The sequence below is a fragment of the Oxyura jamaicensis genome, chromosome 5, assembly GCF_011077185.1.
Source record: "Oxyura jamaicensis isolate SHBP4307 breed ruddy duck chromosome 5, BPBGC_Ojam_1.0, whole genome shotgun sequence".
NCBI classification, from domain to species: domain Eukaryota; kingdom Metazoa; phylum Chordata; class Aves; order Anseriformes; family Anatidae; genus Oxyura; species Oxyura jamaicensis.
In genome coordinates, this window is record NC_048897.1 from 40808161 (window position 1) to 40835934 (window position 27774).

The following is a 27774-nucleotide window of genomic DNA, read 5'->3' on the forward strand; positions in this document are numbered from 1 at the left end:
CCAAAGATACATTCACTTCCTTATATGTAGCTGCATTACAGTCTTACCATGAAAGCATTTTCAGTTCCCTGGTTTAGTTCAGGGAACAGATGAACCAGATTAACTTATTATATTTATACTGTAGCATAAATGCAATGCCTGACAAAAATTGACATTAGAACAGTTATCAATTGAATTTAATTGAAATTTAATTCATTATTTTGAACTAATTAGACACTAATTAGATATTAATTCAATAGATATTTGACCTATGTTAAAATTCAGCTCAAACAGCCAAAGTTCTCAGAGTAAGACCTGGTTTGAATGGAGCTTCAAAGAGTATTAGGTCATTATTATTTGGATCGGTCCTGAATATCCCAGAAACTCACTTTAGAATCAAGTGAACCATCCCCTAGGACCTAATGTGGTCAACAGGCTCAGAACTAGAAAGACCACTGGTCCCCCAGTACCTGAAGCCCTGGAAAGGGGAAGAAATGGAGGAAGTGAGATGATCACAAGAAATTCCAGGAAACTTAGTTCAGGCTGCAGGCAGAAAATTCCTGGTATCTCTACCAGTTTGATCCTCATAGTTATTCAAGGAAGCTATATCAATCAGGTATCTGTAAATGAAAATTCACCTTACATATATATCATCTAGTGTGCTTGTCTACTGTCATAGCCAGTCTGTGCTGATTCAGAACAAGGCAGTTCTCTACTGCTGCAGAGTACTTGTGCTTTTAGAAGAAATAAATCTTTCCTGACCAGCTGAAGCCCTGAAGTATGGGTTTTGATATTACTGCTTGTCTGAGTGCAGAATTTGTAGTAATTTAATTGAACTCCTTCATGGAACATACTGACGTACTGCTTGAAACAAAAGTCATCTCCTGAATTCCACTCTGCATCCCTGCTGGGATTTAAGGTCTGGTCCATGTGCTTTGCTCAGCAGTGGTTATTTCCACTTGAAATCTCCAGTAGGTGATTTTGAACACTTCCCTGTCAGAACTCTGATTCCCCCAGGCCTCCCCCTCACCCTGCCCACAGCCCCGGACCCAATTCAGCCTCCTGGGGCTGTCACCTCCTGCCCCAGTGAGGCCACAGCAGGGTTGGTCTCCAGCTCCCCACAGTCCTGCCCTGCTCAGCCATGGACCCTGTCCCATCCCCTGTCCCATCCCTGTCTCCAAGGAGGTGCCTAATGCCCAGGGCAGGGCTGCTCCAACTGCCCTGCTCCTGACTGGGGTGGTGGGATGGGATGAGCCCCCCAGCTCCAGGCTCTCTGGCCTGAGGGATCAGTTGGTCCTTGCTGTGTTCTTAGCTCACTTCCCATACACCCCATTTTTGGGGCACTTGCTGTGTTCAAAGAACCCATGAAATACACAATCAGTATTTGTTCTGCTGGTCAGATCCTACAGGGGGGTTTTGTTCCATCTGTCCCCTCATGATGCCTAAAGGGAATACTCCTTATTCAGAATAGTCATGTCTCACTGGAAGACATTCAGAAACTGTAGCTACTTCTCCAAATTTTTGGCATCCACTCACTGCTCACCTTCTAACCTTGCAAAGAATTGACAACTCAAGGAGACTGAATACTTATAACTGTAATACATATGTGCATACAATGGAAGGAGCAAATGTGCATAGTTCCATACACATCCTAGAATACCTTACATTGTGATGGTTGCATACTTTGGAAAAAAACGCTTTCTTATTTAGTTTTGGTCAGATTTGTGCACAAAGTGATATCTTTCCCCACAGTCCTTGTGATAAGACTATCTGCCATGGAGGATCCAACAGTCCAGGCTGCGCCATGCTGAGGTGGTGGGGGCTCTGGTGGTGTAGCTGTCAACTGAATTATTTGAACTCCTTGAAGAACTATTTAGTAAGGGGGAGAAAAAAATCTCAGGTGGTCTTTGTGTTTCTCCAATCCGTAGAGTACATTGCTTTTCTTTGCTGTAATTCTGCCACAAAATGGGAGCAGTCTCATTATCATTGTGTCTTTTGGATTCACCGAGCGCTGAGTTTCTCACACTCAGTGCTGATCAGTTATTCTTACAAGTAATTCTCTTGGCTGTACTACAGCTACTTGTGTGAACGCTGTTCACCAGCAGTGGTACACAATCAGGTCAAAAACAATCCATTGCTTTACAAATGAAAATGTGGATTTTTGCAGATCAGAGGTATTTATTGCATTGGTACTGAGAGCAGAGTCCTGTGAATCTCTAAATTTTTGCTGATGAAGTATAACCTGGTAAATCTGAGTCTGATTTGTGCCTATATAATGAGTTTAACTCAAGGGAAAACCAAGTTCATTTGAACCTGGAGCTTCATGACTTTCAACTTATGCAGCTGGATTCAGTATAAAAATATTATGAATGCATTTTATATTACAAGTAGAAGTTTTTGCACAACTTTATGCAAAATAACTTTTTATTATACTACAGTTCTGTGTAGTTTACTCTGTAATAATGCTTTCGGGTAAGAGCTTAAAATTGGAGGTCATGTTTGCTCCTTATGAATATTAAATATCCCAGGATTATTTTCATAATCATATGGATTCATAGTATGCCCTTGAGCAAAACTACATTTTCACCAGTAGTGGGTAGTTCTGCACCCCTGTGCAATCAAAGGAGTGTCTACAAGGTGAGATAGTGCTTTGAAAGAATCAAATTAGAGGCACAATATAAATGTAGAAGATAACATTTTAAAAGTGCAAAATCCATTGCAGAAACATGGAACATAAATTTATCAGATTCTGTGGGTCTCCTCTTCCCCCGTCTGTATCCAGAGGAGCTCTGTGTGCTTGGACACATCATTGCTCATGAGTGGGATAAGGAGACATACAGTTCAGTCCCTGTTTTTCCCTCTCACATATCCAGGATTATCTGGGGCCTCTGGGGTTAGTTTATAGTGAAAAAATCCCAGGGTTAAAACTGGGATTGTATTGGGATATTCTTCCTTCCCTTGCTCTTTAGAGAGTTCGGATTTCATTCTGGGGTTGCTTTCCATAGAAGCTGGACTAACAGGGGTCCCTATTATTTCAGTCCAGGTGCTACAAAAGATTTTGACAAGGGAGTTGGCTGAACTTCCCACTTTACCTGCAAATATGACAGAGATGACACCATGAACTGAAAGGAAAATATGTTCCTCTTGTTCTGTCTTACAGGTATTCCCCAAAAAGATGTGTGACCCCTACTGCATCTCGTTCATTAAGCATCTGTTTCCTGTAGTCATTCTTGCTCTTGTTCTTGTCCTAGTGCCCTTTAAAGAGAGAAGCCCGAGTCACAAGAATTGGGTCTGGCCTGGCCTGGCTCTGGATGCATCCTCTGAAGAATTCTGAGGCCATGTTGTGGATACTTTTAAATGTAAGTCAAAAGACTCTGCTGGTTCAGAGTAAAGCTATTTCTTTGCCTTCTCTAGTGAACAGGATAGCCTCTCTGCCAATTGAATCTAATAGTTGCAACATATTAGTATGCATATTGTTTGTATACAGTCAGCCACCTATGAACATATATATACACAAAAAGTATTTGGTATATCTGCGACCTTGAAACATAAGCCATTCATCATTGACTAGGCTAAGAATACATATCTGGTATGTTTTATTCATAACCCTATATGTTTGTGTAAATACACACATATATGCAAGTAAATATTCATTTTGTACATATTACACATTATAATAAGTGTGACTTATAATTTGAAAAATGAAAGCCAGTGGGAAAAATTCTTACAAGTGACTACTGTTTTCTCCTTTGATACCTTTCCAAATTGATGTTTCCATCTCATTGTTTTTGTATTTGTTTTTAACTTTATCTAAAAGATTTTAAAATGGGGTATTATTTAACAAAGAAGAAAACTTTACCACTTTCTCATGTAAAGCTAATGTGACAATAAAACTGTCAACAAGGAGGCAAGATCAGTCTCACAAAAATCTTGAAACCTCTAAGTGGAATTTGCATAAAATAGTTCTGGTATTATTATTCACTGTTCTTTCAGTGACAGATATGTCAAGGCCTTAAAACCTAAAAGAACAATTATGCTATTGTATCTCTCGGAGGATTCAAGGGGTGTGTCTTTGGTGAAAAAGTGCTATTAGAGCTTTGAAAAGCAGTAAAAAGACAGCCCAAGGGGCTCTTTAGCTAGTCATTTTAAAAAGAATGCCTGGGCTTTAAGTGTCTTAAAGTACATTTATTCAACTCTTACTTTGTGCTTTAAAAAAACTGCTAATAATTAATGGCTGTAACATTTATTTTTTATTTTTTAACATTTGCATTAGCTATAAATAAAAACTCTTGATAAAACCATTATTGATTAACTTAAACTGTGATTCTCTTGCGAATGCTTCTGTATTTCTGTCAAGTATATTGCAAAGAATTATATATAAGCTTTTTGGTTGAGCTAATATTGAGGAAATCATTGAACAATTATAGACCAAAACAGGAACTAATCAGTAAATCCATTACTTGAACAAGCTAGCTTAACATAACATGTCTGACATTAAAAATGAGAGATTGATAAGTAATGTATCATTACAGCTGGATGCGCCATAAAAGTCAGCAATCCAAATGTAATTTTATATTAAGCATGTTCATGATTTTAGCTTTAGACTTGCTGGAGTCTTGGTAAAAATATATATTTTGAAGTTCTGACTGGAGAACAAGTTGGAACAAGCCTGGAAAGTAAAAAAATCACTAAGCAAAGAAGGAAGATGTAAAAGAAGTATAAAACATGGATTGCATTTGAGAATATGGAGCAAAGAAATATCAAAAATAATTTAAATAGGGAAAATCAAGACCTGAATTAGCAAACTTTAATTGTTGCAGAGACCAGCCAGATAATAAATGTACTTTAGAGTAAGACCAAAAATGGCATGAAATTAATTTATTTCATACCCTTCACTGTAGAACAGTGTAATTATGAACTTGGCAGCCAGGTGCTGCATTGGCTAGAGACCAGGTTAATATACAGTATTTGATTATAAAATGATTCATTATAAATATGGCAGGTTTATCTCTTTCTTATCAGGATTGTCATATATCAATATAAATAAATGAGGAGAAAGTGCTGGCTGTACCCAGCTATTTTTGCTATAAAAGCCTACATTGTTATTACATATAGAATACACTCAAGTGATACTTGGTTCCCACAGTAATAGACTCTTTACAGCTACTGGAGATGCATGGCGACTCTTAGAGTGTTCTGTTTAAAACAGAGAAAAGAGAAGAAATTATGAGACTTTCAATTTTACATCAGACAGAATACAGCAATTTCCATTATTATTATTATTTTGTTTTTACAAATATCACTGCAAGTGAGTAAATCCATCTTAATATTCTTTACATATTCCATATACTAATCATAGAAAATACTATAAAAGCCAGAGAAATGGTAGCTGTTTGGAAAAATTAAGCTGTAAATTGTTTAATGGTGACCATTTTAACAGTGTGAGTGGTTACAAGTCTGATGAGGTATATATAAGGTTATGTCCATATAATTTCAATTTTGCCATGCCGATATTTAGGTAAAGCTGGCAGCAATCAATCTCTTATTCTGGATATTAATCTATATTTTATGTGATATTCACTTAGTGTTTAAGTACCTATTCTAATTAAACTCAGTATGAATCTTGCAGGACTTACCCCAGTGTTATGTGGGGTTTGGGTTTTGCCATATGTAGTTAATTTTTCATTTGAATTGCTGGAAGTTTTGTCATCTTACAGATGTGTGGAATCAGGGCCTTTGTTCTGTGATTTTGGTCACATGTTTGCTGTATGTGTACAAACGTATTTGTGCATAGATAAATAAGCAGAGCTATGCTTCTGTATTAGAACTTAATTTATTGCGATACCCTGATGCTGGCGCTTGGGCCAGCGTGCATTTTATCACACTATTAGGTGATTTAGGATTCTGCAAAAATATATTATGCAAGTGTGGATGGATAGCACTTTATAAACATAAGACTGAACCATACCTCTTATCTGTCCTTGAATTTTAGGATTGTCATTGACTTTGCATGAAAAATTCTCCCTAGCCTTCCTCAATGTACAGTAGTGTTGTCTTTTAAAGATTAGGATTTATAAAGCAGAACATAATTGTTAGATTTTTAAATACAGTTAGGCTTTCTCTCCAGCTGCCTTCTTTGTTAAAAGCTGCTTAAATTCCCATATATTTAATGATGTCTTTTTAATGACTGTTCCTGATTTAAAACCTTTCTCCATAATTTCACTTTTCTTCTCCTTTTCTTTTTGTCCCCTGCTAATGTAAGAGCATTCTGACAGGACCATATTTAATTAAGGAAACAGGCCAAATTCTGCCCTCACTTAAAACCCATTCAGTTTCAAACTTGGGCAATGTGGTGATGGAGACTGAGGTGGCATTTGCTGATAGATTTTGTAAAGCAGCAGACAATGAGCTCAGTGAGAACTGCTGGGCAGTGTTTAAGCACAGTCTTTGCTCTGCAAAGTCCAAGTGCAAAGGTAGGAGTGGAAGCCCTTGTAGTTTTTGCTCTAAATGCTCAGGCAAAGTAGTCTTTCAATCACTGTTTCTACCCCAGCATTCTTACCAGCCATGGCTGCACTTTTTCACATAGCTATTTCATCAGAATTATGTACTGACAAGGAATTTAAAGCAAAAAATAGGGCAGTGGCCTTGCTATTTGGTTAAAAAAGGGTAAAGGAAGAGACCGTTATTAGTTTGACAAAGAAAGAGGGAGTCAGCTGTCAAAGCTGGCACGGTGGTGGGGAATAGGTGCAATAAGGGCCAACTTGAATAAATAAGCAGAGTATAGCTCTTAAATGGGGGAAGGAGCTTAAATGCGATAATCAAGCGACTGATGGATTCAAGGTGTAGGAAAGATACATTGGGCCAGAATGAAAGGGAAGGCAAATGTTCCTTAGCTGTAGAAGACTGTACAGAGAAGGTGATATGAATACGTGGGAGGGTAGAATGGAAGAGCTGTAGTGAACAAGGTAATTAGAGTGAAAGCAGAAGATAAGGGCCTGAACAAGTGTTTTAGAGCTATAGTCAGAAGGAAATATCTGACTGTTGAAGTCGTAGTTCAAGAAGAAATAGAAGAATTTGGGTACAGCTTGCTTATGGGGGAATAATAAACAGAAGGAAACCAATGAATCTATCAAAGCCTGACCAAGACAAATATTATGATTTTATTATACACAGTGAATGATGTCAGTGTGAGAAACACTCAAAATAGCATTTCTGAAATTTGGCAAAACTAATGGGTTTGTAGCCATGTGGCTCAGAGATGTTGGCCCATTTCTTTTCTGAAAGAAGGTGGACTTAGATGACAGAAACAGCTATTGTCCCAGATGTACCATCCTTCCTCCAATAGAACTTTCTAGTTCTTTTTCTGGCTCTTTTAGTTCTCTGTTCTCTGTTCTCTGTTCTCTGGCATATCTGTTCTCTGGAAGAAAAGTCTTCCTTTCTTTAAAGTCTCTAGAAGTCAACATATATCTTTGGGATAAGCATACATAAGTACAGAAGTATATCCTAGATGTCAGGGGATTTGTTCACTTTGACATTAGTAGCCTTTTGTTTGCCATTTGGTATATATAGTTATATATATTTTTTTTTTGGTATAATCTTTTTGGTTAGAAATAGAAGCAAGTATGGCAGACTGCAGGCTTCTCTAAGCACAATGTCCAGTAAAAGTCCAAAGTCCAAAAAAGTCCAAAAGTCCAAAAGTCCAAAATCCAGCAAAACAATGTCCAGTTGTTTTGAATGTGAGAGGAAAACTGCAAGAAACCTTAATTAATCTGTCCACATTTCTACACTGTGAAATGTAACTTTTGTGTCTTGTAGTATCTTGATTTGAGTGAGGTATTTAAGTTAGTATGGAAAGTGTATTAAATATTTATGGTTGTATTTCAGCTTCCTAGTTTTAGAGCTTTGGGAACAAGCACTATTATTTCCTGTATATCATGTACAATACCAAGTACAAGAGGGCCTCGACCTGCTAGTCCTCCAGGAGCTGCTGCAATAAATAATAGTAGTTGGGAAACATTCTGTCATTCTAACATGTTGCTGTTACTGTTGTAGTTCAACGTGAAATAGAAGGATCATCTTGACAGTACTTACTGGTGCTGTTTTTTTGGTAGTAGATACTGTCCTTATTAAAGTAAATTCAGTAAAATACATTATTTGTGTGAAGCCCTGGCCCTGGCAGTTGACGAAAACTTAAAACTTCTAATGAATACAGGTGTGCTCCAGGTGGTCACCATCCTTCACGAACAACCCTTATTCAAATACATACGTGCACACACACACCACTACTGTATATTGGGCACGACATTTGATTACACATAGAAAACAGCGGTAATACCTGAACTCTGTGTTAACGCCATCATTCTAAGGGGAGGAAATGGCTAAACAATAATATCAGACTGAAGCTGGAAACATTGCAGCATGTTGGTTGTGTTGTAGCATGCTTTTCTATACAAATTTCTGCTCTGTGCTTTGTGGGCTGGATTGACTGCCTATTGCATTTCTTAGACTTTCCAGGCCTCTCTTCAGGTACTATTTCCAGAGCTGGACAGTGTGAGCTGCATGTTTGGTTGGTGTGGGAGCTGGAGTTGCCCTGCACCTTCCAGCTAAGAGCACTTTTCTCCCTCCCACTAAAGTGGAGAACCAAACAGTACTGCTCCGGTTATGGGATCAGCTGTGGATCTAAGGGCAGGTGCTGCTGCATTATCTGTGCCTCAGGAAAATGCTGGAACTGGTCCCGTTTCCCAAACAATGTAAAAGGGAAGGTGAGTGGGTAGTGAACAATTGAATGAGAACACCCTCTACCCCCAAAATCTTCCTTCTCCATTTTCAACTGAATCCTTGCTCAAGAGGTTTAGTAGTGTATTTTAACTTGGTGTTATCTTAATACTTTTTGGGTGTCAGTATTTTGAATAATTCAAATAGTGTCACCTATCATTAATCTCTGCCTCTGCCAGTCAGGATTCTGACATTGTCTGTGGGTGGGTAATAAGAGATCCAGTACCTGAAAAGTTTCATTGTACTCCCTGCTGTTTTAGATCTGAAGAAGGGCTTGCATGCCTGAAAGCTTTTCTGTTCTTTTATAACTATGTCAATTGGTTTAACAAATTCTATTACCTTTCTGTACTAACCCTGCCTGTTGTTTGTTGCTCATCGCACTGTTCTGTTCCCTCAGTTTCCCTTAAATAAAAACCCTTCCTCTTTAGCTCTCTACTTTTTTTCCTGTCTTCCTTTTTTCCAGCTGTCATCCCTTGTCATAAATTTATTTCTCGTATTTTCTGCCCTGTTTCATTTAAAAGCCAGAATCATAAAACACAAGTCTAAAAATTGCACCTCCTGACTATGCTGGTTATACTGTCTTGGCCTGAGTCACCTTTCACACCTGTAAGGCTTTGTCTTTTCCGTTCCATTAATCTTTGCTTCTAAAGGATTCAGCATTTCCCTAATAGCAGCCTATTTCGATGGATAGCAGCATTGCAGGATGGACTCCAAAAAATAGCTAGTTAGAGTAAGATTTGTCTTGACAAAAATGTCAGTCAGATGAAGTTTGATCTGACAGTATTTTCATCTCATGATTTTGAGGAAAAAGTACTTTGAACATTTTCAGAGGAGACCAGAAAATCATTCAGGTAAATATTGAATTTTTTTTTTATTTTTTTTTTTTAATAGCCATTGAGAGAACATGCCATTACTAGCAAAGGAATTCACAGGAATTATCAAGTCCAGACTGACTTGTTTATTATAATGTTCCAATTCATTATGTAAACCCTTAACTAAAAACATTTTTTTTTCTGGAATAAAGATCAGGAGTATGAAACAATTTTAGAAATATAGAAATTTGATCATTTTGTAATTATCAGAATATCCATAAAAACCTTAAAAATTAGGAGTTAAATTTACTTTTTAAAATATTTAGAATAGGAGAAAAACACATTCTAGGAATCTAAATACTTCAACTCTTTCTTTTGGAAAATCATGTTACCTGTCCACTTTATATTCTTTGTATTCCTACTATTTTTATTTTTATTTTTATTCTATTTTTTTTGAGTCAAGGGCTTTTTCTTAGAATTTTTTTTTCTAAGAATATTACTAGGAATTCTTAAATATAAAATCCCACCACTCTATGACCCTACTACTGCTATATTCTTTAAATTGGAATGGTTCCTGTCAAATGAACATATTCTGTAATTCTTGACTTCTCTAGGACTTAATGATTTTCTCTTTTCTCTTCTGAGCTTTTGGGACAAGCAAATATGTTTTACTGTTTCCTCTGACATAGGAAGTTCGCACTGCTTCTTGCTGGTCATATCAGTCTGTGACTTGCTACATGGCTTTGGAGGGGGTGAAAGTAAATTGCAACTCATTCTTGCCATTTTATCACACTTCAGTATTGATTCTCAGGAAGTTTCTTCCCCCTTTCCAAGTGACTCTACATCCTGCATGTCTCCTGGAAGGGCAGTGTTTTGCAGAATGTCTTCGTGATGCATCGATTACAATGACCAATAGAAATCTTGGTTGCTCTACCTTCTGTGGTTGCAGTGACCTCTCTTATTCAAGGACCAGGAAGATGGAGAATCAAGAACAGGAGCCTGCCAAGACAGCCTTGAGGACACCTCAGCAGATTAGTTTTAGGCATGTTATTTTAGTCAGGTCTCCATTGCCCTAGGGGTGTGTTGATTGAAGTAGAATAGGAGAGGGAAAGTTATTTTGTTATCATTTTTGGAGCAGTCATTGAAGAATGACACCTTTCTGAGAAAACTAGGTAGAATGTACTTTTATTACACCCTCTATGATGAGGCATGGAAATAAGAAAAAGAGAGAAAGCAGATGTTTGAGTTTAAATATAAAGATAGAAAAATAGTACAAAGAGAGAATTTGGGTTGTAACAGACATTTCATTTTCTTATTTTACCCCCTGAATCTTTGTCTCACATTCTGTTTTGAAGAATGGATAAAGAGAGCTTAGAAAGGTACCTTTTACTAGTCTCTTTAACCAAAGTTTACACTCCCACTAGTAATTCAGGTGCAGTTTTACATACAAGTCAATCACAAGCAAAGTATTGTGGCATTTTCAATGCATCCTTGCATTGAAAACCTTCCAGATTTTTCTATTTTCTGTCTCAAAATTGTTCTTGCCTCCCTGAGACATTACACAAAGGTTAATGTAGAAATGACCTGTTGGAAGATTTCTAAGCAGCTTTCAAATCAGGCAAACAACTGATGGCAAATTTTAACTATTACTATAGCCTATCACTTCCCCATCATACTGGCAATATGTGTCAATAAGTGTACTGAAAAAGAGGTATTCAAACCAACTTGTTGCAGTAAACAATGCTGTAGCAAAAACAGTATTATAAAATTTCACGTGACCTTTTGAGAAAAGTGCTAATTTCATGGGGAGTTCTAGGAAAAAGTACCAATTTCATGCAAATTCAAGGGGAAAAGATAGATTGGAAGGTCTTACTTGGGAAGCATAAAAGATGTAATGACTGTAAAAGATATACAAGCCTACTAATCATGAAAACAACACTCTTTTACTAGAGTATATTAATCGCCTCATATCATGCTGGCAAAATGCAGAAACGTGATGTTTTACTCCATGCATGATGACATGCAGCTGTACATTAATTTCCAAACAGGTCTAAAAATGGATTCCTGAATCAGTTTCTTTTGGAGTTCTCTGCAGGCTCAAATAGTTCTGCCTCCTTGTTGTTGTCTAGAAGTATCAGGGTCATCCTGATTTTAGATGTTTAGCCCATGTGAATAAACAAGTGTGACTGATTATTTGAACAAACTATATGAGCCTGAGACTTCTGTTATTGCTCCTTTTTACTCTTTGAGGTTTATGTGGGCATGAGCAGAGCATACTGTATGAAAGCTGCACATTTAGCCAGTGGTGGGAACAGTTTACCATTGAATTTGAAATGAATCTAAAATAAAAGGCAAGAAAAAATAGAATAGGTTTTGTGATTATTTAGATTTTCAGTGATTTACCTGACTTCTCTGCTGTAATGTAATCAGTGAGAGAGGTGAAAAATTTAATAAGTATCCTTCAAAAGTGCAGAAGCTGTTGAATTTGTGTGTGTCTATTCACAAAATTTCATTCATTTTTTCTTTGGAATTCTTGTGTGCTTCCAGTTGAGAATGCTAATAGTCAGGCTGAAATTGTGAAAATAGTATAACTTAGTATAATTTTTACAGGACAGGTAGTGGTCATTGCTCATATGTAGTACGAACATTTTACCACCTTCAGTATTTTAACAATTGAGGTTCATTCTGGAGGCAGTGGTCAGAGTTTTGGTAGATTTTAGCCATTGCTTGAGCTTATTGGTCCAAATTTGCGAAAGCTGCAAAGCTGTTCTGTGGTGTCAGCACAAAACTATAGAAATTTCTAAAGACAAGTGAGTCTTATTCACGATGCTTTTCACTTTGAGTTGAAACTGTATGAGAATGAATGATATTGCATAACTCTAGCCATGGTAAAATCAGAATCAGCTTTTCATAGATTTGTATACAGTATATTTTGTATACTGAATCAAAATCAGTTTTTCGTAGATTTGTATACAGTATATTTTGAAACAGCAGAATTACTAAATGAATGATATTTACTGTATTTGTTATTTCTTCCTTTGAAATTTGTTGTAAAGGTGCTCTCATCTACATTTTATGATTATTCTTCTCTCTAACTATGTTTGAAATGGATTATAAATTGCCTAAACTACCCACAAACTAAAAGAACTTCATGATACTCCAACAGTTTCTCTGCAGAGTCACAGGAAAAGAATATATGTCAAAGTCAAAATGTATGACCTCACCTGTCCCCAAAGTAGTTTGAAAAACACAGAAGAATGAGGAGAAGGGTATAGCATAGAAAGAAATTGTACAGTGTCCCTCATACAGAATATTTAATAGAGAGATGACTCTTTATGGAGTTGTAACTTTAAAAGGCAGTTTTATTGACGTACAGAATACCCGTAAGTCCAGCAAAAGATTAAGCATTATCTCAGAGAAGTCCACTATAGTTTAGTGAAAGATCAAAAGTTCCATTAACAGTGCAGTAGGAGGTAAAATATATATATAGCAAAGGTTTATGTAGCCCTGATGAGGCCCCCCCGGGGAACTGGAAGAGACTCAGTAGGTGAGAACTACAGAAGGAGATAAAGGAGGGGAAGATGGGTGGGCAATTATTGCCAGTCTAGAAGAAGGAGGCAGAACAAATTATTCTAATGGTAGTTTTTAGGAATACATCTTGAATGCGCAAGCTGATAGCAATAATTGAGTGTGATAAAACCCTAGACAGTGAAACTTCTTTCAGCACAAACATGTCAAGACAAAAATATCAAGTCACATGAAGACCCTCCACCCCCTTCCTGACATCATGGTTCAACATTAGTCATGGTTGGCAAACTTACCCTGAACTTACTGAAATTAAAAAAAAAAAAAAAAGAAAAAAAAAAAAAGAAGCAACAATTGGAAAATGGTGAAAACTATCTCCTACTTTTCCAGTATCTGTGATTCATAGAATCATAGAACAGCTTGAGTTGGAAGGGACCTTAAATACCATCCAGTTCCAACCCTCCTCCCATGGGCAGGGATGTCACCCACTAGATCAGGTTGCCCAGGGCCTCATCTAACCTGGTCTTAGACACCTCCAAGGATGGGGCATCCACAGCTTCTCTGGGTAACCTGTCCCAGTGCCTTATCACCCTCTGAGTGATGAATTTAATTCTAATGTTCTAACATCCTAACAGGTTGGGAGGACTTCTACAGGTGCATTTTTATGTGTGTGTGTGTGTGACTATTTAATGAAAAAAAAAAAAAGTGTCTTATTAGAACAGTTCTAAAATCCTGGAAATAGTGGAGAATCTAGGTAAAGAGTACAGCTGAGAGCTGAGGCCATAGATCAACACCAAGAAGTATGCTAAAGCTTTATTTATTTATTTATTTATTTAGAAAAGTACACTTTTTGTATTTCATGATTCTTGTTAGTGAAATTTCAAAACACTTTAGGAAAGAGCATAGAACATGGTCATCTTCTTCTCATAAACACAGAAAGAAATGAAGCTGGCTGAGGAGCCAGAGACTCACCCTGAGTCACACTGAACTGTTGACAATGCTTGAAAAGTACTCCTGACTTCTTGTTCAGCTCTCACCAGCTGCCTTCTCTGCACCCAACATAGTGTGTACCTTCCTTCAGAATCCCAGCGCAAACTGTTTTTAAGCCCAGGGATGAATTTACACACTGAAGGTGATAATTCAGGGCACAGTTCTGACCTGGAGTTCCAGCTGTGGCAAAGCTGTTATCCAAAAATTGCAGGGAGGTCCAGAAGAATACATACTTTAAATAACTCCTTTAAAATCTGGAAGTAACAGAGAGGTAGCCAGTCAGGGAGCAAGGACAACCAGGAACCTGTAATAGTCATCTAGATAATCACATATACACTCATTTTGACACAGTGAAACCAACAGCTATTGGTTACTACAGACACAGCATACCTAACTGATAGTAGCTTCACACCTGAAGGGTAGCTGATGCTCATCATTAGAATATCTCACTGCTGATGAGCTCTGGATAAAGGCAGGTGAATGGGAGAATAACATAAACTGAGCTTCCCCCCCACCCCCTGCAGAAAAATGTGCCCCTGGAAGTGTTCAAGGCCAGGCTGGATGTGGCTTTGGGCAACCTATTCTGGTGGGAGGAGTGCCTGCCCAAGGCAGAGGGGTTGGAACTGGATGGTCTTTAAGGACCCTTCCAACCCAAACCATTCTGTGCTTATATGATTGTAACTCCACTTAGCTCACAGTAGAAGGGAGCAAACTGCTCCCATAACACAAGATGAAAGGAATTTTAAATTTTGTTTAAATCTACTATAGATAAATTTTCAATGCTCATGATATTAAACTGCAGGATATTAACTGAACATCAGAGTCCAGTCATTGCTTTCTTAGGCCTTAGAAGATATATTTCTGGGAAATAATCCCACTTCTGTCTCTTTCTCCCCTCTACCCTCTCCAAAATCCCAGTAGTTTTACTTGTGCTTTTATGCAAATCTAGAGGACATAACGTCATATACATTGAGTTTTGTTTATTAGAAAGAATTAGATCCTTTGGCAAATGAATCATTTACCATGCAGCATCTTTTCTTCTTAAAGTAGGTAGAGCCTTAGGCCTTCCATCAAATTGTACAGTATTCAGTTTTTGAAGCTGGACCAATTTTAATTCTAGTTCACAAATTATTTGATTGAGTCAAGTGCAGTCATGAGGTGGAAAAGTGGTGATAGATGACTATGATAAATGCACTTTAAAGAAAAGTGCCCCAAGAAAGCTGTGCAGATGTATTCAGCTGCATAATATCAGATTTCCATGAAAAGGGTAGCCATTGATATGCTAGAAGAACTCCCACTAATGGAATCATAATTAGCGCAAGCTACTTGCATCCTGTGCAAAGTCAACTTTCCCTTGTCACAGCGAAGAAAGTAGTAGTATTTTAGGAAATCTTGATGCTTTGCTACTTTTATTCCCAAATGGACTTTAAATTATGGACTTTAAATTAAACCCTTTCTCAGACAATAATTGGCGATTGGAATTGCCTACTAGAGCTGTATTTGGATTTGTGATTTCTATATATGTTGCGCATGATATACTGAATTTTAGATTTAATGTTCAGTAGTGTGGGTTTTTCAAGGACCCTGGGGTGTTACTTGGGCAGTTAGGACCACGGCCTGCATGTTCAACCACTGTTTCTGTCCGAATTAGCTGCATCAAAAGTATTTTGGGTGCTTCACACGGAGTCACTTTTCCAGTTGCAATCAGGATATAACCACTGAATAATGAAAGCATTGGGTAAAACTAAAGGAAATTATTGATGTTGGTAATTCATCCAGCAAAAATATTTTTATTTTTATTTATTTTTATTTTTGTCCTAGGACTTGAATGTTAGATTTTGGACCAAGATTTTTTTCCTGAAACCTGAGGGAAAAATTCCATCATTATAGAGTAAGGATACTGTCTCCCACACTAAAGCTTCTCTTCTCTGCAATGTATGTGTGGATAGCTGGGTCCCAGTCATCAAGGACCTTTGAACTGCTTTAAGCACTGCTATAATGAACCTTCATTTCTAGGATGTCAAAGCAGACCTAGTCATCCTTATGCCCAAAAGCCTTTGATTTGTTATGGAGATACGCCTAGGTTTTAACTCTGCCACTGTTGTTTGTAGTATCATGGAAGACTGTATGTACTACAGTACCAGGTCTGAGAGCCAAATAAAGAGTATTTGCAACAGACTCAGAAGAGGTCCACATATAGCTGCTATTTGAGAAACTGGTCCTATGTTTCAATACGATACAAAGAATACAAATGAAATCTGGAAAACTGGGTTCTTTCACTTTTGTGTAATGGCACTGAAAGCGTTGGAGCTTCTCTGATTTACAGAAGATGAGCATCTCAACTGTAATATTTTGTTACTTGATTTTAGAGTATAATTGAACATGAGGAAACAGTGCAACTCTAGATTTTATTTTTATTTTTTAATCAGAAAAACAAGATTTTCACAAACTTTTAATGAGAAGTCATTCTTAGTGTGTAAATTCCATTATTATTAGAGGGTGAATGTGTAAAGCATGACTGAATCAATCCTATAGTCTTTATTTCAAACCATTTCAGTATTAGTTATCAAAGCATTTTCTGTGGTTCACTACTTTGCTTAAATAGTAGGATTTGCAACAATATTACTCGGTAAGAAAGGGTTAAGAAGTGAAAGACGAAGAGCTCCAAGTGTCATTGTTTTAGTACCAGCAGTGTTATGTCTCTGCTACAGTACATAAAGAAAAGAAGAAATGCTGACAAGAAAGAAGTATCACACTTTAAAAAACTTTCCAGAGTCTAAGAAACATACTTTTAAATTTGTGCCAGTTACAGTAATTAGTAAACTTGTTCTTAATAGTGTTGTTAAAATGTAATTTTTTCACACTTTCTCTGACTTTGACACTGCTGCTTTTTAAACTTCATTTTGCACTTTGTTCCATTGTTCTTTAATCTGCTGCACTTTGCATTTAGTATCACTGAAATTTCGCACTTACTATGTCAATAACATCTGGCAAAATTGCCACCTATTAAGAGTAAGTGTTCTTTTTTCTCCTGTGAGAAATGTGATGGTGTATTATATTGGTTTCCCTTGAGAGGCTAAGGAGACAATTTTAAAGCAGATAAATGCATTAAAGAAATAACCTGAACTATGAGAGAAGGTTAAAGAAAGTCAGAAACTTTTTTTTTTTTTTTTTTAACCCCATTTTTTTTCCCTTTGATAAAAGCATCCTGCACATGTGAGGAGTGAAAAAAAATAATTTGGTTATGCAATCTTTTGCACATTTGGATGTATGTTACCTTTCATAATGCTTCTGCAGGATACGTTATGTTCTCATAGGCTTTTATCTACATCAATATTTTTCTGCCCATGTTGTATATGTATCAGTTTAATGATGAATTGCAGCAAGTGTGCTGATGATAAGTTGAGCACTACCAAATCATTGTGGAAAAACAGGAATGGTTTTCCAGAGATGCTGTAGATGGAGGAGGCCTGGCTTTGTATCCTCCACCTACATGGTCAAGCACCATTCCAGTTCACCTGTGCACTAGTCTCCTTCTCACAGCATAAATATTCTACCAAAAGAAGGTGGGATGGGTTAGAGAGAAGTCATCACTCTTTTCTCCTCTGTACTTTTAACCCAATTAGAAAAGTTTAATGACCTTTTGCAATCACCTGTACCTGGATGATTGACTCACTTTGGGCATACTGCTTTCAAGATCTTCCTGAGTTAGACATATACATGCATAACTGAAGTTAATCTGGCCTTGAAGTGTACAATATTTTCCTAAACTATGTAAATATTTTGAGTATGCCTGCAATTCTTATATATGCACTGCTAGTAAGTGAAACTGAATTTACAGAAGTACAGTCTGAGTGACAGATTTTTACTTTGCCATGGATAAAATCTGAGTGAAATTGAGCTACCCATGCCATGCACATTCTGAAATGATGCTGGGTTTCCAATAATTGGAAATAGGCAGGGAGGGAAAAAGCTTCATAGAAGCTTTTTTTTCTGTAGCACCATTTACACCATTGAGTCGATTTTCATAATAGTGCCTTCCATGGCATTGCAGGAATGTAAGCTGGGAACGGCTGAGGGAAATATAGCCTGTTCAGGAGACTGTTGCAGCCATAGGAGATCTTTCTATTGACTTCAGGAGAACTTTGGACTGAGCCCATGTTATAAAAAAAAACTGCACAAACATTGAAAAAAAACTGGAGGGATGGGCACACAATGAACTGAGACACAGTGATGTGGGATTTTGGTACTTTGGCAGATGATGGAAGGGCATTCCTTGTCTGTAGATCTTCATAACAGGACTCTGTGGTACAGAAACAGTGATACCTAGCTTTGAATGAGGGATGTGAGTTTTGTGTCCAGCTACATGCACAGCTCCAGTTAGCATAATGAGAACTATGCATACAATGAACCACAGAGAGGGTAGACTTGACCAGGAAAAAATCTGTCCCCATGGAAAAGCAACTTAGCAATTAGACTAAGGAAACGGGTTGTTCTAAAATTGGTATACTTGATCTTTATTCAGCATATTGTTAAAGAAAAATAGCTACATTCTTCATCTTTGTACAGATACCCATATGAGACTGAAAAACATAAGCAGCTTGTATCTGTTGTCTGAATTCAAACAAAATTTTACTTGAGTAAAGAAACATAAGAATGAGTTCAATGCCTTAGTTACTTTGATATATAAGATTATTATACAGTACATCTCTTCTGAAGTAATTTGAAGTAATAATATTACAGATTTGCTGTGTAGCTACAGCACAATGCATCTTCCTATGGTTTTTGATTTGCACATAATATTTATAATGTCATTTATTACCTTATTTCAGTGTAAATCTACCCAGGTGATGTGTTACTGCTTAAACTTTGAATGTATGTCTTGGAGGACACAGAAATAACAAAATAAAGCATGCTTGAACACTGTCATTCTTTTCTTTCTTTCACATATACAATTAAGGCTCAGGTATTTGCATCTGAATTGATCCTGCATTATAACATGGGGCTTACATACCACTGGTTACAAATAATGAGGTAGTGAAGAACAACAATTGCATTTCTCCTCCCATTTTTTCCCTTTTCTTAAATTTCTCTTCTTCATTCTTTATTGGCTGCAATTTAAAATCTTTTCCTTGACATGAAAGCATTTTCTTCTTACAAAGTGTCTCCTCTGACACTATTTATTATAAAATTTTATATCACAAAAGATTTTTCTTAACAAAACACAAATAAGACTCTAATGAGCACAAGCATGAATCAAATACTCGTGTGTTGTCCAGTGTTATCCAGCATGATACTGCAGGGCTCATTGTTAGCCTTCCTTCTAGAATTGAGTCAATTCCAATTTCTTAATTTAGAAAAGATGACTTATTTCCTTGCATGGAAAATCCACCAAGAATTTACAGTGGTGGTTCATTAACTTCTTCCAGTTGGAGACAGAACTAGGGACTCAAGCAAGTTCTTAAGGTGACTGCATGACTAACCTACCCCCCCTCCCCCCCCTTTTTTTTTTTTTATTTTTTTTAAAAAGTCATGGTAGATTACATGCAGCTAGCTCACATGAGCCTTGTTCACACTTTGTAATGCTGTTCTTGGTAGGTAGTTCCCATGATTTCCTGGGGAGGATTCAGAGAGTAAGTTAAGGTTTGGCAACTTTTCAAAGTTGAGGTGCCAGATGGTATTTTTCTTTCCCAAATTAGAAGTTAAGCGTGTTGTTAGAAACTCAGCAAGGGCTGAGAGGTACTGACTTTCACAGAACCAAGATGCTGCCAATCACCTTATTAGAGGTATCATCTCACTGCACAAAGCTGTAGTTTCTCAGTCCCTGTTGAGCATGGAAGATAGGGGAGCCTCTCACAGGTGCCCCCCTAAAGATGCACTTTGTCTCCCAGCTCCCGAGCCCTGCTGCGTATCATTCAGTGGCTGCTGCCTGTGGACCTTCTGTCCATCTAAACCATGCACTGATAACCTCCAGAAAAACAACATTATTAATAGAGCAGACATGCCATTGTCTGACCCAGATTAGGGGAACTGGTTTGGATTATTGCATTGTCCTGCCATCTGATAGTTGTTTTCTGTGAGCTTTCTATTTTTGTTGTCCCCATGTTGTGGCTATTTTTTTTTTTTTTTCCTCCAAAACCAGATCTAAATAAGTGACAAAAAGTTCAGAACCTCATCCTGTAGTGTTTATCTTTAGGCAGTTCCACTGACAACAGGTGCTTCAGGGAAAACACATTTGTTACAGGTAGGCAAGTGATTTAGCTGCCAGCACCCATTTTCTGGCACCTGAAAGTTGGTAAAGATGATCATCTACTTCCCTGTTCAGCTGCAGCTTGTCAGCTGAAAGCTGCTGCATTTTGCATTTCTGAGTCTTTTTCATGTCCACAGAGGTCATGATCCCTAGACTGGGAATCATTGAACTTGTTTGTGAGGCTGCTCTTGCAAAATGGCATGCACTGAATTTACAGAGACACCTCATGTCATAAGTTTCTCAAAGTCTTCTACCTTGTGAGTTAACAGGAGCAAGAAATGTTAGAAAAATGGCGCCTTTATAACCTGTGAAGTTAAAGAGTGTCTTGCACTGCTAACTGGTGAGTGCCTCCACTCAGTGCAAGGGAGACAAGCAAGACAAGCATACAAAAAAGAGAGGGGAGCTTTATGAAGTGATTTTGAAGTTTTCAGCTCCATAAAGTGGAATCAGCTCCAGCTCCTGTTAAAGAAGTTTTCAGTACCATAAAGGTGATCTAGCCTATCCTTCCAACCAAACACATGTGCTCCTCAGTTGTTTGAATGAGGTGGGTATAGCCAAGATGTGGATCCTGAGATGACTCTCAGTAAGTGCTTACTTACAGCCCAGGTGAGTCCTATCATGACATGAGTCATAGGAAAGGAGAGAAGAGTCCTGTCATGCAACAAGCAGGAGGCCTGATGGTTTGTCTGAATTTTTTGTGTCAGGAAGAGAGGAGCCAGCAAAGCTTTGGAGGGCCTCACTGGACTGCTTTGACACCTGGGTACTTGTCACATAGCAGAATGGCTCACTGTTTTCTTGGAGAGCTGCTTGCATCTCTCATATGTGGACCATCTTCTGAGCTCTTACCCTCTCTTACCTCCTTGGCAAAAGTTGTGTCTTGTGCATTTTAGTTTGTAAAATGAGCTCAAAAAGAGCTGCCATCTCATCTCTTGGAGTTGCAGGAATTGTAGAGCAATGAAGGAAGAAGGATAATGCATCAAGTGGAGGACAAATAAACGTAGCATTTCTCACAAGTGGGGACAGTAGCAGATTCAGATCTGACTGGCTGATGGGGCATGTTGGAGGATTGTCATTGGAGGTCCAGAACTTCCTTGCTACTCCCAGCTGACAGCTCATCTCCTATTATATTGGAAAAAAGCGTGTGGAAATCTACTTTGATGCTTTCTCCATTCGCTTACCAACTAAACACCAGTTTTAAACAAAAAGGAATGCAAACCAGCTTGACATTTAGCCAGATTGCTCTGATACAACAAATATGTTGCAAACCTGAAGACAGGTGCGTTACCACTAAGAAGGATTTTGTTATGAATGTTCTCATTACAGTGTGTCATGGATAACTAACAGTATACAGTTTGTGCCTTGAGGTTCAGCTCTGCTGTTGTTACATTGTTGTCACATGTTTTTATGTTAATCTTTTAGATTGAATGGTGAATATAGAAGTCTTTATTCAATTAACAAAGAGGTAGTTATTAAGAGATAGTGATTGAAATAAAATGGTGAGAAATTTAAGTTCTGTATCCTCTTAAATGTGAAAGTACAGAATACAAGTGAGCATAACCAGTACAGTAAGTGATAGAATAAAACCAATAAAAAGTAAAAGCAGTCCTGAAACATGCCCTAGATCTATGTTCAGCAAGTAAGTGTTCAAAATTTACTTAAGCTTTTTTATCCATGCAGCATGATAAAGGTAATGTGATATCCTAAGTTCTGCATACACAAATGTAAATATCATGTGACTATTCACATGCATAATGTTAGATATTTACTCCCTCATTGGTTTCAAAAAGACACAGCTTAAAATTTGCTGCTTACTATAAATCTGTCACTGTAGTTTATATATGAAGTAAAAATAAAAGACCGTCCTAATTTATCTGTTTATTTATTTGTCTATCTTCCTTCCAGTAAATGACCCAATTGAGGGATGAATTTTAGTCCTGTACCTTTGTTGTAACCTGTATTCTGATCAGATCTGACTGCAATAATTTTCATTATTATTATTTAGGTGATTTCAGTAGATTTCAGACTTCTAACAGTAACCTGGACTAATGGAACATGTGCATGACTGTGCCAGCCAGTGAGGAAGAAGAGGACCTGCCTGTGGAGCCAAGAGAGCAAACTGCAACCCACCACTCTCCTTATTAGACAGCTAGGAAATGTCTTTGCCCTTAGAGCAAGTAGGCAGATATGAAGTGTGGTAATTATCTGTCCCTTATCTTATCAATAATTAATACTTTTCACTTGCATTCTGTTCTTTCTGGTTACTACACCTTGTTCATCACCACGCTCACTGTCTTGTTCTGTGCATTTCCACATCTGCTATGTGTTTATTTTCTTGTACTCTTCTTAGGCAGAAAGGCCCACAGAAAATTTTAGATTATTTTTTATAATCTGTAGATCTCTACATATCTGTTGCTATATGTTTCAAAAGAAGGCAAGGTCATGGTCATTACTGTGGTTTTGTGATGTGGTGGTGGTTTCCTCTGCCTTACTCTGCCAACTGTATGTCATCTGCAAGTAAAATACAGTATGTGCTCTGAGTCTGTATTGCTTTGCAGGTGTTTAGCTTATATTGGTATTTTTCTTTTAATAGTCCTCTGACATATCAATTGTTTTATGCATTGCAGCTTCGTAGCACTGCACAGACGTGTGATCTAATTGTAAAATCCCAGCAGGACATTTAACTTAGTGTCTTACTTGTTTCATTCTCAGAACCATGTTTGCTGAGGATCCTTGGCTTTGTCCTGACTGAAACAGCAGGACCAGGGCTCTGATTTAATCTAACTTTCTGACACAGACAGAAGCCGTTGAGGAACCTGTATGACTGGTCTAACTTAGCATAGCTTGGCAACAGCTCAGCGCTGCAGTCAGACAGCCTGTGCTGGTTGCAGATGGTACCTTGATTTCTCCCTTAGCTCACACCCAGGCTCCTGCTGGGAATTACTGCCTCCTCAGGTCTACCAGCACAAGTCACAGAATAGCCTTCTACTCCACACTGATCCAGGTTAACGAAAGAGTTTTCATTGGGTCAGGTTTGGGAGTAACTAGGTGAGCAGGCAGGTGGCAGCTGTGATGGAGCAGATAGTCATAGAATCAAAGAATATCCTGAGTTGGAAGGGGCCTACAAGGACCATTTTGTCCAACTCCTGGCTTCACACACAGCCATCTAAAAAATCATACCATATGTCTGAGAGCATTGTCTAAATGCTTCTTGAATTCCTGCAGGCTCGGTGCTGTGCCAACTGCTCTGGGGAGCCTGTCCCACTGTCTCACCACCCAGCCTGACCCTCCCCTGTCCCAGTTCCATGCTGTTCCCTCGGGTCCTGTTGCTGTCCCCAGAGAGCAGAGTTCAGCGCCTGCCCCTCCGCTCCCCTCGTGAGGGAGCTGCAGGCCTCCATGAGGCCTCCCCTCAGTCTGCTCTGCTCTGGGCTGAACAAACCAAGGGACCTCAGCTGTTCCTCACACCTTTTCCCTCTAAAACTTCACCATCTTTGTAGCCCTTCTTTGGACACTAATAGTTTTATATCCTACTTATATTGTGGTGCCCTAAACTGCACAGAGTACTCGAGGTGAGGCTGCACCAGCACAGAGCACAGCCGGACAATTCCTTCCCTCGACCAGCTAGCAATGCTGTGCCTGTTGCACCCCAGCATACAGTTGGTCCTTTTAGCTGCCAGGGCACACTGATGGCTTATACTCAACTTACCATCAATCAAAACCCCCAGATCCATTTCTGTGGGTCTGCCCTTCAGCCTCTCATCCCCTAATCTGTCCATATATCCAGGGGAGCCTCTTCCCAGGTGCAGAATCTGGCACTTGCTCTTAAACTTCATATTGTTGGTGACTTCACAGCACTCTGATTTGTCAAGGTCTCTCTGCAAGGCCTCACTACCCTACCCTCAATGGAGTCAACAGCTTCTACCAATTCAGTGTTATCTGCGAACTTATTCAATATACCTACAAGTCCTGCATCAAGTCATTTAGGAAAACACTGAAGAGAACTGGCCCTAAAATGGGGCCAGAGCCCAACTAGTGACTGTCTGCCAGCCTGATGTAACCCCATTTATTATAACCCTTTGAGTCCAATCAGTCAGCCAATTGTTCACCCATTGCCGTATAGCTTTGTCTAGCTGTATGTCAGATATTTTGTCCAGACCGATACTGTGAGAAGCAGCATTGAAAGATTTACTGAAATCCAAAAAGGTTACATCAACTGGCCTCCCTTGGTCAACTAGATGAGTGACCTTGTCATAAACGGAGATTAGGTTTGTTAAGTAGGACTTTCCCCTCATGAGCCCATGTTGGCTATGACCAATGACCACACTGTCCTTCAGGTATTTTTCAGTAAGTGGTGAGATATGGAGTGAGCAGGTGAAGGACAGTCAGTCATCTGCAGTGGGAGATGAGGCCTCAGCACAGTGCATGTGCTGTCAGAGTTCATGCTAGGCTTCTGAGCTGGAGAAGTGGAGAGATTTTCTGTGCCCACCATTTTTCCCTTTTACTGAAATGAGTCTAGCCCTCATACAGAATTGGATCAAACAGAGATAAAACTTGTTTTTCAAAAGAGTGGAGCAGCTCTTATCCCAGTCATTGAATGGTTCCTCTAACATGACTGTCACTGATCCAGCATGGAGGATAGGAGAAACTAACTTATCCCAGTAGCTGCCTTTGCTTGAGCTCTCGTTTTATATACTAGGTTAATTGATTAGATAGTTTTCATTTTACTTTATCTTGCTTATATCTGAGGCCTATATGTGTTACAGATAGCTCACAAACACAATCTTCCCCTGCAGTAGGTGGTGCTCACTGCTTAAATGAAATTAGATAGTGACAGTGCTGGGCGTACCAGTTTTGACAGAGTCCTAAAGCCAAAGACTGTCAATACATGATGGGAAGAAAAAAACTCTTTGAGAGAGTAAAGCCTTGTTTCATAGTCTGTATTTAATCAATATAATCTTTCATTTTGTAGTTTCGCTTAGAAATACTCTAAAACTCCTCTGCTCTCTTGTTGTGTGGACACCCGGTATATTTTATTTCAGAGGTGACTGCTTTTCAGTGTTTGGAGTGAAATTGTCCATGTATTTCATTATACTTTATGAGCTCTCAGAGTACCAGAGATGTTAAATTTTTATATAAGCAGTGCTGTTTTTCATTGAGGAAAATTGATTGGTAATTTATATAAATACTAACTTCATCTGTTAGCTGCTGCTTGTAGAGCCTCAGAACAAAGTGAATTCAGTGAGAATTTGGTCCCAAATGCTTTGGAAAACCCATATAACTGTCTGGATATGTTTTAGGCCCTAAAATACCTTTTAAGACATGTTCTTCAGTCCTATGTCACTTGTATGGCTCTGAAGAGCTTTATATATATATATATATATATGTATATTTATATATACAGATCCAACCATCCTTATGTGCCTCTTCTCAGCCAAAATGTGCCCTAATTGCAGCCTTACGTGACATTACTGCTGCATGCCTCTGCAGATACTGAATTCACTAACTTGCCCTCTCTGGCTTTTCCCTTTTTCAGCACCAGCTTTCTGGTTTCCTTAGCAAGCCCAGGGCATTCACCAGCAGAGCAAGGGCACTACAGATAAGGGTACGTTCCGGTGTTCTGGTTCAAATCTGTTGATAAGTCTGTTCAAGTACTAGGTCCTGAACAGACATGGTCATAGAAGCTGAATGGAGCCACACATGTTCCTTTGTACTAAAAGTTTGGAATTCATACTGGAATTTTGGATTCAGGCCATCATTGAATTTTTAGGAAACTTTGGATCAAGATCTGAATTTTGTGACTTATTTCTTTAACAGTCTTTAACTGGATGCCAAATTTGTGAGGTCTGCTCCATCTACATATTTGGATATTGGCCAGGTACTTGGATATTATTGCCTTGAAAACTAAAAATAATTGTCTCAGTAGTGAAAACCTCTGTTTTGAGACTTTTTTTTTTTTTTTTTTTTTTTTTTTCCCCCAAAGAAGCTGGACTGGTTACAACACCAGAATAAAAATGTATTAAACAATGTGTATTAGAAATTTTGCAGTTTGATTTGCTATTTATAGATTTGCAAGTCATTATTAATATTCTGTAATAATATTTCACCTGGCTATAATACATATTTATTCCTTCATGTTTCTAAAGTGCATTGACAACCTAGTAAAGGGCCACAATAGTAGTGTTTCTAAATGAGTTAAAAATTCCAGCTGTTTTCCCCACAATAGATTTTGCCTAAAGTAAGAATGAATATTAAAGAAGAAATATAACTTTTTCTACAGTGGATCTTTGCTGACAGTCTGATAAAAGAACATTTCTCTGCATGCTGTCTGTCTCTTTTTCTTGATGATACTTAATTTTAGTTTAGTTTAGTTATTACTTCATTACATATTTTCTATAATAATGAAAGTTCATTGAGGCTGCCACTTGTGTCAGGAGGGAAATCTCCACTCCAGTAAGAACGAAGTAAACCTCTACTTTTCAGGCAGCAGAGTATTTTTTGTTTTGTTTTGTTTTTGTTTTTCCCATAAATATCAGTATAGTGTTTAATAATGTCTTCTGGCTCTCTTGAGTAATATGTTGGTCTACGAGACTCAGAGATACAAAAATAAAATCCTTAGCTCATTACCTTTAACCTGGCATTTTCTAAATGCAGCGTTCTGCATGGCTTGGTTTTGTTTTGTTTGAAATCATAGCATTTATATTACTATAGAACCTTTTGAAACCCAGGCTGTTAGAGTGCTAATGTAAATTATAAAAAGGAAATTAATTTGTGCTGTTTTCTTAGGATACAACTAAGATTTTTTTCTTTTTTTACTTGAAAACAAAACAAAACAAAAAAGATGATGTAAATGTCCATAAGTTAAACTGCAGCGCTTTGTGTAGCAAGGATAGAGGAAAAAAAGCTACCTCAAATTATGTGTAAAAATGTGTTTGAGGAGGCAATGATGAACTCTTAAAACAATGCTGTCACTGTTTCAGCACTTTAAAGTGACACTGGTTTTCAAGTATTAACGAACATCCAGGGGGAGCTAGGGAGTAGCAATTTTGCTTTCTCTAATGGTATATAAGGAAATATGAATAGAGAGAAAAGTAGTATAAATGACTAATTCTTCTTTTGGGGTTGTGGCTTGTTTTACTAGGAACTTTTGATGAGAAACTGGTCAGCCTTTCTGAGAGTGGTGGAAAGCCTGTCAAGGTCACTGCCAAGGACAAGAGAGTCAATTAGTATGCAGATCAGAGCCAAGGAGTTCAAAGGTATTGTTCCAATTCAATCACATTAGCCAGGCCAGTAATGAACAAACGGCATGACCTTAATCAGGGAGCCTGAACCACTCACTGAAGGGAAGTATGTGTGTCTGTGTATGTATTTGAGGGGGACAGAAGGAGGGGTTAGGGTGGCAAAAAGGATGTGGTTTCTTTTGTTGTTATGTTTTGGTTTGAGCTTACT

General features: G+C 38.1%; 1 long non-coding RNA gene across 1 annotated transcript; it reads right to left on the minus strand.

Annotated features, from left to right (window-relative positions):
* Positions 1-803: 803 nt before the first annotated feature.
* Positions 804-24612, minus strand: LOC118167392. Its single transcript, XR_004751113.1, has 4 exons — positions 24537-24612; positions 22614-22618; positions 1676-1680; positions 804-815 (listed from the first exon to the last, which is right to left on the minus strand). It is a non-coding gene; the product is annotated as an uncharacterized LOC118167392 (long non-coding RNA).
* Positions 24613-27774: the final 3162 nt, after the last annotated feature.